Source organism: Nannospalax galili, unplaced genomic scaffold (genome assembly GCF_000622305.1).
Source record: "Nannospalax galili isolate Female #2095 unplaced genomic scaffold, S.galili_v1.0 scaffold182, whole genome shotgun sequence".
NCBI classification, from domain to species: domain Eukaryota; kingdom Metazoa; phylum Chordata; class Mammalia; order Rodentia; family Spalacidae; genus Nannospalax; species Nannospalax galili.
The window spans coordinates 4,027,358-4,045,867 of record NW_008348662.1 but is presented as its reverse complement, the minus strand read 5'-3'; the positions used below and the strand labels follow the sequence as shown (position 1 = coordinate 4,045,867).

At 42.2% G+C, this 18,510-nt stretch overlaps 1 protein-coding gene across 6 annotated transcripts in view; it reads right to left on the bottom strand.

Annotated features, from left to right (window-relative positions):
- Window positions 1-17,092, bottom strand: part of Il1r1 (interleukin 1 receptor type 1) — a 75,949-nt gene extending 58,857 nt beyond the window's left edge. For 2 of the 6 annotated variants that reach the window (XM_029569727.1, XM_017801287.2), the window contains exons 1-2: window positions 16,798-17,091; window positions 12,688-12,792 (exon numbers count right to left, since the gene is read on the bottom strand). The gene's annotated coding sequence lies outside the window, so the exon portion shown is untranslated. Of the gene's footprint in view, window positions 1-12,687; window positions 12,793-16,797 lie in introns of all 6 variants that reach the window. The other 4 variants (XM_029569729.1, XM_017801288.2, XM_029569730.1 and 1 more) reach the window with 3 other exon arrangements.
- Window positions 17,093-18,510: the final 1,418 nt, after the last annotated feature.

The window sequence follows — 18,510 nt, the reverse complement described above, 5'->3', positions numbered from 1 at the left end:
ACACACAATAAATATACATACAAATTAATACAATGCACAAAAAGCGCACACAATAAACAATACCCACATTTTTATGCAGATCTCAGAGCTTGAATACTAAAGCACTTTCACTTTAAACATCACTGAGAGATGTGGGCTGGTGTAGACAGATGGTACTGACATTATTTGGTTAATTTTGTGTTGTGGGGTAGTGAATGAAAGCTTTGCAACCCCCAGGGAGGCTTTGGGGCTGAGCCGTTCCAGGACCACACCATTCATCCGCATGAGTTTGCAAAGGGGCCACTGCAGAATTCCCACAGGATGAATGCATGAGGGTGCACTACAGAGGGTATACAGGTGATTGTCCAGGGCTGGGCAGGGGAGACAATGGGAGATGTGGGTCAAAGGGCATAACTTTGCACTTATGAGATGAATAATTTCTGGAGATCTGGTGTACAGCTTGGTTTCAGTTACTTTTCTTATTGATGTGACAAAATATCACATGAAAGAAAATTGAGGAGTTTATTTTTGACTCATGGTCCCTGAGAGAGTTCAGTCATCATGATGGGAAAGACATATCAGAAGGATGGACCTGAGCCATGACAGGCCAAGGAGAGAGAACAGGTTTAGAATCCAAGGTTACACCTGTGTATTGCTTTGTGAAGTTGGGCTATTTGCTATGAAAACTAAACTGTACTTTCATTGATCTACGAAATTTAGATAATAAATTTCGTTTAGGCATGACCTTTAAAGGCAAGCCCTTAATGACCTACTTCTACCATCCTGGACCTCTAAAGAGTTTACAGCCTTCAAAATACCACCTCAGGGGTTAGGGACATGGCTCAGTGGGTCAAGTACTTAGCAAACATGGCTACCTGAGTTCAGAGCCCCAGCATCCATGTAAAAGCCAAGTGCTGAGGCATGCATCTGCAACCCAGTGGTAGAGGAGTGAAAACAGGAGGCTCCCAGGGGTTCACTGGTCAGCTGGTCTAGCCAAAATGGTAAGTTCTGGGTTCACTGAGACACTGTTTCTCAAAATCTAAGATGAAGAGTAATAAAACAAGACATCTGACACCCATCTCTGGTTTCTATAGAAGAATGCATGGTTAAACACATCCACATCCTTGCATGTGCATACACATACATCACACACATACACATATACATATAGCTAAAAATTATAATTAGTAGCTCAGCTGAGGACTTAAAACATGAGCCTCTGGGTGTTTTAAACCATCTATTATGAATAATATCGCATTGTATATCTGTGATCATAAATATTCTACCCACATGCAGAAAAAAAGTAACTCATATCAATCAGTTTGATTTTTATGCTCAGTTCATGATGTATACCTTTATGAAATCATCTTGATGGGCACCTTAAGTATATTCAGTTTTATTTATCAACTATACCTCAATCCAGCTGGGAAATAGAAAGAAATAAAATCTGCCTATTCAACCAAATGTTAATGGCCCAGGCTTGTTATATGACTTCCGTAACATCTCTTCACTAAACCCCTGCAGGGCAGAGAAAGCCACCTGCACCAGGCCTACCTCATCTTTCCCAACATGTTAAATGAATGTTAAATTACTTTCTGAAACTGTATCCCAGAGTCTCAGTTCTAGAAATTGATCTCACACACAGTCAGGTTTAAAACAATAACCTACTGACTGCACAACATTTATTTACTAATTTTTGGAAGAGCGAAGGAAATGCTATTTGGTTTCCGTTATGAATAGCTGGGCTTCACAAGGCAACAGAACACTTTCAAAGGAACACCCTCTACACACAAAGTAGTATTTGCAAAGCACAGCAAGGAGCTTATGTTTTAGGGAGGTGTATTTGAGTTTTTGAAAGAAAGGTATCACCTATAGAAATCTTACATAAAGATTCTACCCTCACTATCCATAAATACTTAATCTGCTGTTTACACAATTGGCTGTATCAAGCTACATACACGTGTGAAGTAGATTTCTTAAAAGTACTTGCCCTTCTCGGTACTCAGCACATTTATGTGCTCAGACTCATGAAAGAGTTATTCCACCTCCAAGAAATCCTCTGACACAACTGGGTGTTCTGTTACTCAATCCTGACACTAACAAATATTAATGTGGATCCCACAGACAAAGGGCTCAGTCACACAGGACTGCCTGCTGCCCAAAATACTAATGGGGCCAGGCCATTACTTTTGCTGACCCTAAGTCAGGCTCCTACATCCCCTTCTCATATGCCACAATTTTCCAGGAAATATTCAGAAGACGGGAAATCAAGTTTGGTCACCTCTCAGACAGCAGGGATAGGATGAAGGCAGCAGACACACAGCCAGGCGATGAGATGCAGAGGGTAAGGTATGTAAGGTATGTGGGAAAGAGCCTGAAGCTTCCATGCCAGGTTGCCTGCCAGTGACATATTCAACACCAGAAATTCTCTGAATCCCTAGTTCAGAGATGTTTAGGGAAGCTTCATCACTCACTGGGGCATGATTGACTGCTAACTCAGTCTCCCCTTGCCAGAAGATGTAGGACAGGTTGAACGTTTCGAACTTCTAATTGTAGCTCGATCTTCCTGGTGACCAACCCTCCTTAAATAGAATAAGGGTGTCTCCTTATGTCTCCTAAAATAAAGATGCTTCTGTCAGCCAGGAAATTCTAAGGCCTCAGAATGTTGACTCTGCTGCAAACAGAGGAGGAGATTGTGTTAATATATATTTATTTGTGCATATGTAGAGATTTAGATAAATTTCTTGTCGTGATACTTTGCAAACATTCCTTCACACCAGGGGAAACCAGGAGACAACCACTCTGGCACTTTTCCAAGGTCCAAATAAAGTAGGCTAACCCTTGAAACTCAAGTGCTTGGAACATGGGACACAGTAAATGTTTTCTGTCCAACGGTTTCCACACTCAAACACTGTTTCTGAGAAATCCATATTATCCTTCTCTAAGGGAACTGCTCAGGCTTGTAATACATCTAAATGAATAAATAAGGAGGGAACATGCCAGGAAACCATTAGGATGACCATTCAAAGCAGCTCTTTGAGTCCTAAATAACTTAAGACTGGTATTGGCAGCTGTTTCATGATCCAGGAAGTTGAAGGAAACTAGGCAGTAACGTTTGCATTCATTTTATATTAAAACAACCAAGCACCAAATGCCCCTGTATTCAGATACCTCCAACTGCACCATCCTTGTCAGAAGGGACCTACAGTGGTGGTCAGCACTGCCCAATGTGCCTCATCAACCTCAGTTTGCTCATCTGCTCACAGTGATAGCAATGCCCACCACGCTGTTGGTGGTAGTTGACACATAACAGGTGCTTTGTTAAGGTTATTAACTGGTTACCCCTGAGTCAGGCAGAGAAGGTGCCATGATTTCAGGTGCATCATAAATAGGGTAAGGGCGACTACTTATCCCAAACTGGAAATGCAGTTTGATGAGAAAAAGAACGGATATGGGGGCCGGGGGAGCTTAATTAGTAAACTGCTTGTTGCACAAGCACAAGGACCCAAGTTCAATCCCAACACCCATGTAAAAAGCCAGTCACAACACAGGGGGAGGTGGAGTCAGGGGATCCTGTGAGCTCACTGGCCAGTCTAGCCCACTGGTGAGTTTCAGGTTCAGTGAGAGACTCTGCCTCAGGAAAACAAGGTAGAGAGCAATTGAGAAAGTCATCTGATGTTGACCTCTTGCCTCTACACAGTTGTACACACACCCACAAGAAATGTGCTTATACCACACTACAAAAGAAAAGAAAATGAATCTATATAATGGACAATATCACCTAATATTTAAAGCCAACACATTTTAAAACTACAGCCTTCCAAGCAAGGGGTGGTGGGGATAGCTAAGATCTTTTGATAATTTTTCCTTACATAGTCAGGTATCTAAAATTCATATGTGATGAAACACTATCTTTTTAAAAAGTGATTTGTTTTTCTTTTCCATTTACATGAGATTCTTTCAGATCCAGCCAAACGTGTCACAGGAGAATTATGAATTAGCAGCAGAGCACAAGGAAGTGGATCTGAGAAACCATCGACATGCAAATTTAATGTAAGAAAAATGTGAGCCTTGTCATGAAGAAAACCCCAGGACCAAGTGCAGACAGTCTGCTGACATGATTTTACTCTTTTTCCCCATGGAAAGAAAAGCAAGCCCAAGCAGGAGAGAAGTTTCCAGAACATTCCTCTTTTTCTTTTTATGCTTTAACACTTCTAACGCAATGCAAATACTCGATGATCAGACCTAAACAGGAGAGAGCTCTCAGCTACAGGGAAGTCGATCTCTCCTCCTGTTTCACACTGTAGACTGATTCCTTCATTGCTTCTTTATAGTTTGAAAATAAAATTAACAGCAGTTGCTGTATTTTCCAAGGAGGCCCTTGCTGCACAGTGCTCGTGGCACCAACTACCCAACATCCCAATGCTACACTGTTTTCTGTCTTCAGGGTTTCACTGTCATTGCTTGCAACACCAAGATGGTGTGGTGGCAGAAGAAAAGCTCTTCCACTTCTTTCTTGGAAATAGGGTTAAGGGTAGATGAAATGTTAGAAGCTAGAGAAAAGGACAGAGATGAAGAGATGAATAAGGCAGCCTAGCAGGGAAGAGGCTGAACCAACCCATGCCATCCACCTGCACTGTTAGTACAGAGCTGAGGCTTGTTGCAAATACTGAACTGCCCTGGCTTCTTTTCCTCCTTCTTAAAGTGGGGTGAAAACACCCCAGATTTCAGCATTCCAGATTAGCTGGATGAATAGCACTGAGTGAGTCTTAACCTCCAAAGTTGAACTCTACCATCCTGAGCTCCCTACTGACTCCCAGACAGAAACCAGACCACTCCATCTGGCTGTCCAGATGCAGTTCTCTCTTTGACTTTTTCTTTTTTAGCTGTGTGTGTGTGTGTGTGTGTGTGTGTGTGTGTGTTTACATGTGTATGTGCATGTTCCTGTGTACAAGTGTTAGTGCGTGGGAGAGTGGAGTACAACTACGGATCTACTCTCCCCTCCCATCTTATTTGAGGCAGGGTCTCTTGATAGTCAGTGTGTACTCCAAGCTAGCTGGCCTGTGAACTTCCAGGAATCCTCCTGTCTCTGCCTCCCATCTTGCTGTAGGAGTGCTGGGATCACTCCTACATGAATGAATGAAAGTGGCCTTGTTTACACTACTAATGCCCACGGTGCCTGAAAAAGTAGATGCTTGCTACTGCACCCGGCTGTACGTGAGTTCTGGGGGACCAAACTCAAGTCCTCATGCATGGAGAGTACTTTAGCCACTGAGCCACCTCTCTGCCTTGACCTTTTCTTTCTGAGCACGCCTCTCTCCTTGACCTTGAGATATCTTTACCTAAGTGTCCTTGTGAGCTTCCCCAGCCTCTAGCTCTTTTCTTGCTTATGCAATTTCCTCTTAAAATAACCTCCTTTTTCCTCCTCCCCCACTTCTCCTCCTCTTCCTTCATACCCTTGAGACCCATTCTAAATACCCTACCACTTACTCCTCCTTCTGGGCATCTAGGACATCTCTAAAACCTGCCATCAGCAGAAACAGGTATCAGTCTCCTCTGAAACACAGTGGGGCAGCATAAACCCACCCCTGCCCTGTCTTGGGGCACTATGCAACCCCTCCTTTGTATTGCTTCTCATTGCGTCTCTTCCCTGCTGTGCAGTTAAGATGTGCTCTATCTCTGGCAGATGCTAGCTTGAACAGAACCAATGTTTAAATATTTGCCAAATGAATGAAAGTGTCCTTGTTTACACTACTAATGCCCACAGTGCCTAAGAAAGTAGAGAGCACACTTAGGAGGCAGAGGGCCTTCCAGAACCTCCAGGCCCAAGGTTTTCCGAGAAATGGAACTAAATACTCCCAGCAGGCAGGATTTGGCAACCCCTCTAGACATGCTTAATCTAGCCTGCTCCCTGTTTACTTGAGTAATTTACTGACTTGATAGCTGTAACTATCCCATATTACATGGTGCTGGCTGCACAGTATAACCACCTGGAGAGTTCTGGAAGCCCAAGCTGCAACCAGGCCCATCACACTAAAACTTCTGGGGGTAAGATCCGGGTGTCCGTCAATGTTCTCCAAGTGATTCCAGTATTCAGCCAGAATCTGACCCCACTGTTTATGTCTGTTGTCGGAATCTGACCCTCTCTGCTTGTAACTGAATGGTTTGCTAAGGCTACAATTGTTGTTTTCTTTCATTTTCTTTTTATCCTCCTTTTAAATATGTGTGTCTCTCTGTGAGTGTGTCTGCCATGCATGTGTCTCCCATGGTATAAATGGGGGCAAAAAGAGGACATCAGATTCTCTGGAGCTGGAGTTACATGCAGTTATATAAACTGCCCTACCTGGAGGCTGGGAACCAAGCTCAGGTCTTCTGAAAGAGTCTGTTTTCTATATATTTCTGTAGACTGAGTCCAAGCAAGGAAGACAGTGCCTGCTCCAGGGTTAATTCATACCTAGCAAGTTTCCTTAGAATAATAAATTATCTAGATGTGAACCCCAGCCTAAAGGAAGAGCCTGCCTCCTCTGTCAGCAACTAGCGCTGTTCACATTCTGTAACCCTAGTTTTGATATACTATGGTACATGACCTTACCAAATTGTTAAAGAGCAGCAGTGGGAGTTGGGTGGGGAGTCTAGAATTCGGATCACATAGCTAAACAAATCTCAGTTTGAGATGTGATCTATGTATGCAGGGTGAGGGATGCTGGGTGTAATTCCCCACACTATATTCCCCACACTAATAACAGAAGCTGTAACCTCCCTTTCTCCCTATGAGTCAACTCAGGATCTAATATAGAGAAATGCTTAAACCTTGAGGGAAATTGATTCAAACAGGTAGTTATAGTAAGTTCACATAAAACTTTAAGTCAAATAAGTTTCAATATACATCCTATTAGGGCTGAGTATAATCATGTATTTTCCCTCCAGGGAAGAAATCCTGAGAATGTGGCATATGCTTTTATAGACTATTCTATAAGAGACAGATTATGCTATTTGTGAAACCAGTTTTTCCCCAACCCAGTTCCAGCAGAATCTGTTCTGATCCTGATTCTCATCTGGCTCAGCTTGCAATTCAGACTGCATGATGGTATAAAGAATAAGACTCCTTCCGTAGAAACTTTGGATTGTGAATTCAGATAGTTTCCTGGACTGGTGATCTTTGGTATTGTAATTTACTAAAGTTGGGCAGTAGCAGCAAAGTTCCCAGTGGGCCATGTGACCATTTGGGGAAACAGGCACTCTACAGTGTGCTGGGCTCTGAGCAATATTTGGCAGGGTTGGTGGATTGCCTGTATTTTCCACTAATAGTTCCAACTTATGTTCCGTTTTCAGGGTTTAACCCCAGTATAAACCACAAAGCATCCATAGTTCTTAAAAAAAAAACAAAACAAAACAAAAAAAACTTTCATGCACTAGTGTTTTCATTTCTCAGGTCATTTTAGAACTCAAGCAGTGACAGAGAAAGAAATAGAAGTTTGGAAGTCCAACAGATCCATGGTCAAATCTTGAGTTCTCTCTCTCTCTCTCTCTCTCTCTCTCTCTCTCTCTCTCTCTCTCTGCTACACCCCAAAGAAACATGGTTTCTGTCACTAAGCCTCAGTTTTCTGAGTGAACAATGCCTTGAAAACCCCCAGATGTGGATGGGAGGAGGTGGGCTCCTGCTAACCCTTTACTCTGGAACGTCCAGGTGAGGTAGTACCTAGGCAAAGAGGCTGAGCCTGAGTGTCCAAAACCATACAACTACCCATCCACCTCAAGCACAGCAAGAGATTTCCAGGGCCCAGAAAATAAAACTGCAAGCAAGAAAGTGTCTACAAGTCATCAACTCAGGATTTCCAGTCAGGTTCTATCTTCTCCCTAACTCTGGGAACAGAATTATGGAAGCCACATCAACGTCTGGGGGCATAATTATGGCTTTGGAATGTGTTGTGTTTTGTGGCTATGTTGGACTATATTCTGGTAACAATGCCTGAGCAGTTGCACTGCTGACCTTAGACAGGGAGTGAACTCAGTGTCAAGAGGTTTAGAATCACAATACAGAAGACAAGGACAACTCATGAGTGTAAGTCCAATAACTCTACCTCAAATGATAAAATGAGGAGCCATCTGCAAATGACATAGATATGCTGTCTTAGTTCTATTACAAGGTTATCATGCATTCTTTCATTGATTCTGGCAGTATTCAGACATAAACTGGCTAAAATCCTTACTAAAACTTTGTCTTTAACTCTAGTCATACCATCATAATAAATTGGATATAGTGCCTTAGTCATATGGACTGCTATAACAAGGTGACCTAGACTGGGTGGTTTAAACAACGAGAATTTATTTCCCACAGTTCTGAGAACTAGAAGTACAAAGCAAAGGTGCCTGCAGATCCTCTGTCAGCTGAGAACCTACTTTGCTAGCATTTGACTTCTTGTTCTATCCCCACATGGCCAAAAGCAAGTTAGGTAGTTCTCTGGCCTCTTCCAATACTGTGCTAATCCTATTCATAAGGATTCTACTCTCATCACCCAATTATCTTCCAAACAATTCACCTTCTGATATTATCATCCTAGGATTAAGGAAAACACAATCATTGTGCACAGGTATAGGAAAACCAAATGTCCCCAAAGTCTCTGAATCCTAAAATATTTGTCCCAAGTATAATTTCCACAGATACATTTCAATTTTATAAATATTTTCCTTGACTCTTCTTTTGTAAATAGTTGGCCTTCCATATCCAAATATTCCACATCTATAGATTCAACCAAAGATGAGAAATATCCACAATAAAAATATTGCATCTGTGCTGAACATGTAGAGATTTTTTTTCTTGTCCATATTCCCTAAATAATGCAATATAACAACATATGTACAGCATTTATTTACATTGTATTGGGTATTATGAGTGATAAGAAATGACATAAAGTATGCTTAGACTGTGTATTAGTTACTTTTATGCTGCTGTGATAAAACATCAGGCGGAAAGCAAGTTACAAAAGGAAGAGTTAATTGGGGTTTATGATCCCAGAGGGATAAGAGTCTATCATGATGGGTAGGCATGGGGAGCAAAAAGCTGAGTTTTTACATTTTCAACCACTCACAGGAAGCCGAGGAAGCAATTGGAAGTGTGACAAGACTACAAATTCTCAAAGCCCACCCTCAGTGACAAACTCTTAAAGCTTATCCCCAGTGACATGCTCTCTCGAGCCAGGCTACACCTCCTAAAGTTTCCATGACTGATGTCCCCAAACAGCACCTCCAACTGGGACCATATCCCAAGTGTTCAAATGTTTGAGTTTATGGGAGATATTTTTCATTCAAACCACCACAGACTATATGCAAATGCCATATCATTTTATATGAAAGGCTGAGCAGCTCTGAACCTTGGTACCCACAGAGGACTCGGGAACTAGTCCTCTGCAGATAACCAGTAGCAACTGTACTTCTTTTATTGTCTCTTAACTCAGCACTTTCACTGACACTGCCAGGCCATGTTGAGCCAGCAGTGCTGTCAAGATCAGGCATTTAGAGTCCACCTGTGCAGTCACTTCTCAGAAGCAAACCCTGTCCTCTTCCCTGGACCAGAAGGCAAAGCTGCACAATAATCATTTTCCAAAATAGTCAGTAAATTTAGTAATGGACAAAATAATGAATAAGAAGGCTCTTGGTGGGGTGGAGTTTTGTTTCTAGGAAAGATGAAATATAGTTTGATGAAAATGTCTCCATGGTTGTTGTAGGCAGTTTTTATCTCTTGTCTCATGCTGAAGTTGGGGTTTAGAAAGAGACACAGCCCTGGATGTTGATCCAATGTCACCCCCTTCATGATCTCTTATGGTGAATATGGAAAAGCCCAACAGGTGCTTGTACATAGGAACTGCACCTCCCCAACATTACCCAGGGAAACAATTACAGTCTGCCAGGTTTAAGTGTACAGACTCCAATTCCATCATCCCACCCTACAGCTGAAAGTCTACCTGAAACTCACAATAAAACCCAAACTCTACATCTGCCCAATGGTCAGTCTCTGTATCCACCTCACCTGGCACCTTTGTCCCACTCCCTTCTCCAGAATCTATAGATCCTTCTGTTTTTCAAATATTCAGCACTTGCTTGTTTTGTTTGGCCAAATAGACATTACTTGTTTAGTTTGTTCGGGACCAGGTCAGTCACGCTATGTAGGTCAAGCTGGCCTCAAACTTTTGATGCTCCTGCCCCAGCCTCCTGAGTGCTACAATTACAGGTGTGGGCTACGATGCCTGACTCTTCAAATAGATCTTGTATGGGACTGTGACCACTGACTGGCTGGGTCCATTTCGTGCTTGAGACCGCATCCTTTCTCCTCAAGGAGTTCCCATCATCAGGCTAAGGTAGATCTCAGCAATTAGTCACTCTCTCCATAGCCTTTCTGTCTTCCGTGGTACTTATCTCACGATATGCCAACTGGCACAGCTGCCTGGCAGTGGCCAGGCCCCTGTCACCTGCCCTGGTGTCTCATGGCTACACATACAGCAAGCCCTCAAAAACTATTTGCTGAATGAATAAACGTGAAGAATCCAAATTATTTTAAACCAGCCAAGGAAGAGATACCTGCCCAACCTCAGTCTTAATATGAAATGAAAAAATGTTAAAAGCACCTTTTTTAACTTCAATAAAAACTACTTTAATGGACTGGGAAGATGGCTTTGTGAGTAAAGTGCTTGTTGTGCAAGCATGAGGACCTGAGTTCAGGTCCCCAGCACCATGTAAAAGCCGGGCATGGTAATTTACACCTGTCCTAGCACTGGGGGAAGGTAGAGAGCAGTGAATCACGGGGTTTGCTAGCCAGCCAGCATAAGCAAAATGGAAAATGGTGTGTTCAGTCAGAGGGTCTTTCTCAAAGACATGGTGAAGACCAGTAGAGAAAGAGATACGCCATCAACCTGTGGCCTCCATGTGTGCATGCATGAATAAGTACACCCATATACATATATACCATGCAGGCTCACACACACACACACACACACACACACACACACACACACCTACACACACATACACACACACACACATATACACACACACTAGCTTACTGCCATATGGTGGTGGCACATGGGGAAACATTCTCTCAAACATTTCACATGAGACTGTTCATTGGAATCAGCTGGTAAATGGTGAGTGATAACGGAAATGTATGCCCAAATCACAGTGACATAACTCATGACCTTGCAACTCCACTTCCAGGAATTTAGACTACAGATACGTTTACCTGAACTTCTGCAAAATGACACGGGCAAACTGTTACTCATTGCAACACTGACTGTAACAGAAAAAGACGACAAACAACTTTAATACCCCCCCATCAGGTTAGACTGCAGCTCATTAGTCACAGAAATGGGACAAGGTACAGAAGAGTGTGCCACGTTAGTGAAAGGGGGGCGGGCAAAGAAAGAAACTCTTCAGGAGAGTTCCTGTCAGAGAGGAAGGGGAAGAAGAGCTGGGGAAAGGAAGGAGAGGAAGATGTCACTGAGTAGGTTTAAATTGTGTTGTCTGTGCTTCAGCAAGTGAACCATGTCATCTACTTCCAAAAAAAGCTGGTGACCCATAAAATTAATGCAAATGTAGAGGATCCTTGAAGTTACATATATGAGAAAGACATGTAAAGACCAGCAAACCATCTGCTGCTAGCATTTAAGTATCTTACTTTGAAATTGCAGGGTTTAGGACTGGGGCTACAGTTCGCTTATGAGCACAGCAGCTAAGTAGAGAGAAGATCAGCTGCTTATAAGAAACTGCAACTGGCCTCCATTCCCAAGCCTGCTACTCATCCCTCCCCCTTGTACACATTCTCCGAATTTCCTTGGTAGCGGTTTAGGGGCTAAGTAGATGGGAAGTATAAAATAGTCTCTACCTATATTAAGCATCCATCGTGTTTAGGTTGACACAATAAAATGAATAATCCAGCCAGTGAGAATACGGCCTGAAAACTGAATCTAGAAAACATTTTGCATTGGCTCCTATAGATTCTGAGAGACTGAGGAGCATGGGCTCTACCTAACTCCCAAGGGAGACGGTGACTTATCTGAGCTTCCAGGCTCAGCCCCTCCAAATACAGCAGAACTGCATTCTCAGGACTTTAAAAGGAAGAACCAAGCACACCAGCACTCAGTCATCCAGGACAGGGTGGAACTTGGGCTTAAAAACTAAGTGGGCTTGATATAAGTCCATGTATCTCTCTCTCATCACCACCTGCATCTTATTGAACTTCTGAGTCTCAGTTCATTCATCTGACCCAAGAAAAATGAGAGAGGTTGAGATTCCTTTATCTGAGTTAGAACCAGAAGTCTTTTAGAGTTTTAATTTTCTCACATTTTGGAATATTTGCATGTACATAATGACATATCTTGGGGATGAGATCTAAGTATAAATATAAGATTTGTTTGTTTCATCTACATCTCATGTATAATCTGACACAATATTTTTAGTAATTTTGTGCATGAAACTAAATTTTGTGATGTGGAATTTTCCACTTGTGGCATCATGTGGAAGTGGCTCAAAGAATTTCAGACTTAGGATTTTGGGATTAGTAATGCTCAACTTCTAAAAGTCTTTCAAGGTCATGAGAAAAATATGAGATAATATGCACAGGAAAACCACCCAAAACAGAGCAGTTCATGTTCCTTAGGGAAAATGCAAAAAAGAAGGAACCACACAACCAAGCGAACAAACAGCAGAAAAACAGACCTGCACGTCAGGTCCAGGTCCCCTGGGCTCCAGAGTGAGGCTGTCTGAACCAAAGACCCCACCTCTGTACCAACTACTGATGTGACTGTGCCTCAGTTTCTTAATCTGTAAAATAAGGTAATAATAATAATGATTACATCATACTTGAACCAGGTGTCAGCTATAGCAAGTGCTCTAATAAATATTAGCTGTTCTTACTGCTCAGAATAAACATCAGCTTGGTCCTGATTCTCACAGCCCAGCACTGGGCTCAGGGCCAGAGTAAACCTCTCTTACCTTTTCCCCTTAAAGGTGTTCTTGCCCTTGTCAAGTCCATGTTTCTGTTGCTGGCTTTAACCGTGGTGTGCATTCACTTGCTTAGTAGTACCCTTTAAGGACTCAATAGAAGTATAAACACACACAAGTTAAACTAACCACTCCATTCACCTAGAAAAGCTCTATTTGGGTTGATTTTTTTTTAATCTCTGATTTTTCTTTTTCTTTTTCTTTTTCTTTTTCTTTCTTTTTTTTTTGAGTATTCCTTTCTTTGAAGAATTGGGTAAAAAAGTTTCTATCTACCTTCTACTGGTTTCTTCAAGAATTGAGAACTGTATGTTGAAAGTCCACTATAGGGTCTGATCCCAACCCAAGCTCTGGACAGTAAAACACACAGAATTGGCTTTTATCCTTGAGTAGCTCTCAGGCCACTGGAACCAAAGCAAAGCCTGCCGTCACCATGCCTGTGAGAGGGATGGCATGATGTCCTACATGCAAAGTCTGCCGTCACCATGCGTGTGAGAGGGATGGCATGGTGTCCTACATGCAAGGGACTAAAGAGATGACAAGTCAGAAACCATTTCTAATCTAAAGTATTCCACATGCAGTTGGAACACATCAACTGCTGCTGCTGCTGAATCTAAGAGCCAATCTAAAAATACAGAGATAAAAATCATAAAGATGAGGGTTTTCCCCAGGTAAAAATCAGAGCAAAAGAGCTGAACCCCATCCTTTCAGCACACTTTCTGGGCGACATCAAAAGAGGTCACAGATCTCAGAAACTGGGTTGGCAGAAATTACCATAAAAGGTGACAAGTTTGGAAATAAGTGGCCAAAACAGATAAGCTGAGACTAAAGAACGGAGTAAGAATCCAGAAGGTTTTTCAAAAGGTTTCCTTAGAGTAAATTAAGATGACAAAATAGCGTTAACACTTATTCAGACTAATACAATTAATTAAAAAAATGGTAAAGCCCAATGTTAGTGAAAAAAGTTTCCCAAGTATCACACAGTGCTGATGGGGACTTAAATACACCTTCCCAGAATTAATTCAGCAACAGATTCCACCTTGAAAACATCACATGAAAATATTCATGAAGAGATGAAAGTCTTTAACTATAATGGTTTTAATTTTCATGTTGCTAACAGAAAAGAAAAATGCATCTACCAAAGATTTAATAAGTTATGCAAGGTAATTTTAAAATGTGGGGGTGGGGCACGTACCCTCATGTGCACATGTGGAAGGCTGAGGCTGACATGTGGGTGCTGGGAATCTGAACTCAGGGCCTCATGCTTACAGAGTCAGCACTTTACCCAATGAGTCATTGCCCCAACCCCTAAAACTTTGATATAAGGAAATTCATTGTCACAGAAAATTGCTCACATTTTATTTCTGGGAGGTAAATTCAGTAACAAAATATATATGGTATGAGTATATTTCTTCAAAATATATGCAGGAAAAAAATATATCCACCAAAACACTATTACCCATTAAGTCTCTCTTATTTGAAATGCTTAGACCAGAACTACTCAGATTTATGAAACTTTTTAATTTGGGAATATTTAAATAGACTTCAATAATTGATTATCCCTAATTCAAAACTCTGAAGTGCTCTGAAGTCCAGGTTGGAGCATTTGAACTGCAGGTTTTCAGATGAAGTTCACTCAGCCACAGTGTTCAACTTCACTAATGTGTTTTTATTGCTTTAAAGTTTTATCTTTTGATATCTATATGTACATATCTTTACAATGTACATGTGCTGTTGGTGTAAATTTTAAAAGGGCATATTCTAGAAGTAGACCTTCACCATTCCTTGACAACATAGTCAGGTTTTTATCCTAATTAGGCTGCCAGTCTTGACCCGGTAGTGTTTATGAGCTCAAAGTTTAACAACTGCAAGTGGTGCTGGAAAAGACTGTCAATCTTTAAAACTAATCAACTTCTTAGGAAGATCAGGTTCATCTCAGAAGTTACTCCCCAATATTTCTGAATAACTTTAGTCTTTTCCCAGCAGATCAATCTATTTATAATGAGCACAGATCCTTGACCTTGAAAACACACACACACACACACACACACACACACACGCACACGCATGCACGCACGCACACACACGCACACACACACACACAGATGTCCAGCCACTTTTTGAATGAATGTTGGGATTCAACACAGGCCTTTGTCCCTGGCTGTACCTTTTGGAGAATTCTTCCCTATCAGCCCGCAGTTCCCAAGCTCACACAAAGCTTAGTGTTTTGCAGAAGAATATCTGTGAACTGAACTGAACGGAGTTGAATTGACAGCAAATCTCATTTTGTTCTCTCTTTCCCCACTCTTATTTCCTGTACTTAATCTCTCCGATTCAGTCCCATTTTCTTGTTCTTTCTTTTCAGTAACATTATTGATGGGAAATATGAAGTTATCTGATAAGAAATCAGGGCAGGGCTGGAGGAATGGCTCAGTGGTTAAGAACACTGGTTGTTCTTGCAGAAGACCCTGGTTCGAATCCCAGCACCCACATGGCAGCTAACAACTGTCCGTAGCTCCAGTTCCAGGGGATCCAACAGCCTCTCTGTCTTCCGCGGGCATTGCATGACACAGGTGCACTTACCTACACACAAGCAATACATGCATCATGTAAAATAATAATGAATAAAATATTTTTTTAAAAAAAAGAAATCAGGGCAATGTTTATAATCCTTGCTGAGAGTTCGGTTTTCTCTCTTACTATGTGAGCTACATGTACAAAGCCCCCCAAAATCATGCATGTTTGTGGTTTTAAGTTTATGCTTTAATATGCTTTAATACTTTATTGAAGGAAGGTTATGTAAATCTTGCCAACAGCATGCATTACAACCTCAATACAACCAGCCATGCCTGTTGACAACTACGCAATACCTTTTTCAAACGTCTCGGTGAGAGTGTGCCCCTCTACCCTCTAAGTGCAGGAATCACTACAAAGTGATATCCCAATGCTAATGTCCTCAACAGCACTGTAAATGGACCTCATTTATAAGGCCCTTCATCTTAAATCCCTCACCACTCACCAAAAGTCATGTAACTCTTTGATTGATTTTGATTTTATGTATGAGTGTTTCACCTGCATGTATATAAGCATACCATGTACATACAATGCCCATGGAAGCCAGAACAGGACATTAAGTCCCCTGGACCTGGCATTATGGATGACTGTTAGCCCACATGTTTGTGCTGAGACTTGAACCTGGGTCTTTGTGCAAGAGCAGCAAGTTCTCTTAACTGCTGAGCCATCTCTCCAGCTTCAAAAGTCATATAACTCTTATGACTTAAAAGTAGCATACTATAAGTAGTCTATAGTGTACTTAGAAGTAGTACACATATAAGTTCAAAAAGTACTTAAAATATAGCTATCATATATTTCATAGTTAATCTTCCATATAATAAAACCTTGTCATACGTCATAGATTATCTTAATATGGTCCATCCACATATCTTTTGTTGTTGTTGTTTCTTTTCTTTCTTTCTTTTTCTTTTTTGGTTGGTTTTGGGGTTTGTTTTGTTTTGTTTGAGACAAGGTCTTCCTGTAGCCCCAGCTGGGCTAGAAGTTGCTACCTTGATCAGGCTGGCCTCCATCTCATAGAAATCCAGCTGCCTCTGCCTCTCAAATGCTGGAATTAAAGGCCTGTACCACCACACCCAGCCCATCCACACATTTTAATGTTAAACGTGCCTCCAGCATCATAGAACACCAGGAAATCCTTAAAGCCTTGCTTCAATCAACAACATTTTTTTTTATCAGTTTCCATTTGTCCCTCTTAAATTCCTCATCAATGCATCATACATCCCCCCCCCAAAAAATTGTGAGAAGCCATCTTACCGTTTCCAATCCTCATGGTTTGGGACTTTGGGAACCTCTGGCCTCATCAGAGGTGGGAACTCAGGCTCATCCAACAGCAGTTCTCCCTCAGATGAAGAATGCTGGGCTGATGTTGGTTATTAAATGCAAAAATGCCTTTTCCAGTCAGCCCTGGACAGCGTGGGTTATTCTTTTCTTTCTTCCCAAACAGCTGTGGTACACAAGAATGTCAGCTCACATCTTGTCAGACGACCCAGAGAAAGTAGGCTCCTGATGACGCCTGCGTCAGAGCTTCTTAAGCTTTATTCCTTCTGCAGTGACACATCTGGGGAACTATGAACGGGAAACTCAGAGCTGGGCAGTAAGCCAGAAACATTCAGCAAACGTGCCAAAACCTTACGAAATATCAGGATCCAGGCTGCACATGAGTCTCCCACGTTAACAAGGCAGACTCTCTCTCCTTGTCCAACCTTACATTATAAACACAGATGAGGCTGCCGACTTGTGTCCGGCCTGTAATCATGTCCTGCCATCCATTCTGCTCAGGCAGGGTCTGGCCTGGGGTCTGTCCCATTCCTCCCTCTGCCATCTTCCAGTCCATCATAGAGCAATGTCCACTGAGGCACGTCCCCAGGCAACGTCACAAGACCCTTTGTTCAGTTTTGCTCATGTTTCTGACCTAGGACTCTTGTTCAGTGGTGCCTTCCTCTGCCATGTGCCTAAGAACCTCGGAAAGTTCTCTTCCCTACAGGAGGGAGGTGGTGTGACCCACTTATCACACAGGCTTGGGACAGTGCTACAGAGGAACTCACGGGATGTGGAAGATGTTGAGCTACAGGAGCTAGAGCTCCTGGTTTCCACATGTGCCAGCCTGCTCACCCTGAGAGGCAGTGCTGCAGGGTGCCTTGTTACTCTCTTACTGCTCCTCCTGGACCCTGTATTCATGAGAATGTTCTCAGAGTAGTGTAGAGTCCAACCTGTGATGTATAGTGTACTTATAAGTCACTGGGTCTTGATCGATATTTCCAGTCACTGCCCTCACCCTTACCAAGATGTCTTTGCACTGATCCAAATGACTATCCAACTGACCCTAGAACACACTGACTAAACTTTTGCTTTTTAAATTTTTTTTATTGTTTGATAATTTCATATGCATATAATGTGACTTGATCAAATCCACCCCCATTTTCTTTCAATTCCTCCCATACCCCTACGTTTCCCTCCCAATTTCATGTTTTCTTTAAAAAACAGACAAACAAAAACATTGAGTTCATGCAATGATGTCACTGCATGCACAGGTGTGGGGCCATCTACTGGAGTACAGGCAGCCCCTCCCTCTCCCAGCAGTCATCAATTGCCAATAGTTTTCCGATAGAGGTGGGACTTGGTAAGCCCCTCACCTCATTGATGCAGAGGGATTTTGTCTGGCTTGATCTTGCACAGTGAACCTTTGCTCTTTTATTTTGTTTGCTTGTCTGTTTTTCTGAGACAGAATCTCAACAGTAGCCCCAGCTGGCCTGGAACCCGCCACCCAGAACAGGCTGGCCTCCATCTCACAGAGATCTGCCTACCTCTCTGCCTTCTGAGTACTGGGATTAAAGGAGAGCACCAAACACCCCAGCCCTGAACCTTTGCTCTTAATGTGAGCTCTGCAGCCCCTTTTCTGCCTCTTTCTTTCCATGTGGCCCTACCCAGCACATGTTCCTCTTCTTTGTCCTTTTCTCCATCTTCCAG